A 1,835-nucleotide genomic window follows, 5' to 3' on the forward strand; every position below is an offset into this window, starting at 1 on the left:
CAGTCACAAGCTGCTGTGAGACACCAGACATAGGGTTTGGGAACTGAGCTCAAATCCTCCATAAGAATAAGTGCTCATAACCATCAAGCCATCTCCTCAGTCCCACCCAACCCAAACCTTGCCTTTTCAGGGTCTCTTACCAGGATTAGGGCTCTCGTGATTAGTCTAGGCTGGCAGGCTACCAAGCTCCAGGGACCTATTTGTCTCTGCCTCCTGAGTACTACAATTACAAGTAAGAACACGATGCCCACTGTTTTTGTTTTGCTTTACTGAAATAGAGTCTAAAAATATCGACTTGGCTGTCCTGGAAATCACTCTATAGACTAGGCTGGCTTTAAACTCACAGAGATCGTCCTTCCTCTACCCCCCACCCCACCCCCCGCCCCCCATGCTGGGATTAAAGATGTTGGCCACTTGACATCATACTCAGTTTTTAACTTGTATACTAAGGCTTAAACTCAGGTCCCTTCGTGTATGTGGAAAGTACTTTACCAACTGAGCTATGACCCCAACCTCAAGAAGGATTCACAGTGGAAGGGATATCCATCCCTCACAACAGGATTCAATTCACAGTAGAAGAGGTATTTAACTCTCACAACAGAAAAGACATGGTAGCAGCTCCATAGTGGCCAGAGCATGTGGCAGCCACTTACCTCTCAACATAACAGGAAGGAGACTGAATAGGTCACCCTCAGTGACCCAGTTCCTCCAGCTCTGCCTGACACACTGAAGGTCCCACAAACTCTATAAACAGCACCTTTACCTGGGGACTGAGTATCCAAGGCCACCATCCATCTTGGTGTGGGGGAACATTTTACACCCAAACCATGAAAGCTATATTTTACCAACCTGACAGTTACCTATGGAACTGACCCTGGCTACTCTAAGTGACCTAGGCTCATTTGTTCGCCTGTTTTTACTTCAAAGTCTGTCTTCTCTTTATATGAGGCACAGTTTTGTTACTTTAATAACCTTTAAAAAAAAACAGGCTTCTATACTGTTGATAGGTCCTTAACGATCTTGCAAGTAAGTGGAAATGTTTAGAAATGAGGTAGCAAGCTAGGCAAGAGAAAGAAGAGGGAAAGGGAAAAAAAGGAGACGCGGCTGCATTACAGTGTATATTATTTTTATTGAATACATATAGTCATTCATATTTTTACATATTACATATATTTTCCCGCAGTAGTATCCTTCTGTTAAAGCAATAGAGATGTAAGTGTTCAATTAAGTATTTCAGTTAAAGAACCAATATGAAATTTTGACTTTAACTAAGCAAATGCATGATAAGTTAATTCCAGGAATGACACTAAACTACTGACCCTATTTGGCTTTCTAGAAACTTTTCCTGATAAGATTGTTGTTTTATTAATGAATAAAATATAAAATATACTTTAATGTTAATTGCTAACATAGAAACAACAATGAAATTTATAAAACAAGAGCATTCAGTCTGATTATTAAAATATTTTTTGTGAAGTCTATTAAAATTGCCTAATTGCGATTACATAGATATGTATATAATATATATTTTTTACCTAAAGGATATAAAATAATAAACTTTCAATATTTCTGGGCTTCAATTTGTGGTCAAACTCTTAGCTAAAAAATACAAACTAATGTTGTAATGTTTTATATGAAATGCTTAAAACTTCAGGGCATAATACAATATTGTTACAGCAAATTATATCCTGAGACTCTGGAATTAGTCATTTTTGTTCAATGGGAAATTGTTTCTATAAAGATTATGGGACCAAATGAGGGACAAAGCTGCAACTCGTCATAAAGAGGGATAAAGCTGTATTTTTAATAAAATTAAAATTTTAATGTATTAATTG

Source organism: Grammomys surdaster, unplaced genomic scaffold (genome assembly GCF_004785775.1).
Source record: "Grammomys surdaster isolate TR1022 unplaced genomic scaffold, NIH_TR_1.0 67, whole genome shotgun sequence".
Lineage (NCBI taxonomy): Eukaryota > Metazoa > Chordata > Mammalia > Rodentia > Muridae > Grammomys > Grammomys surdaster.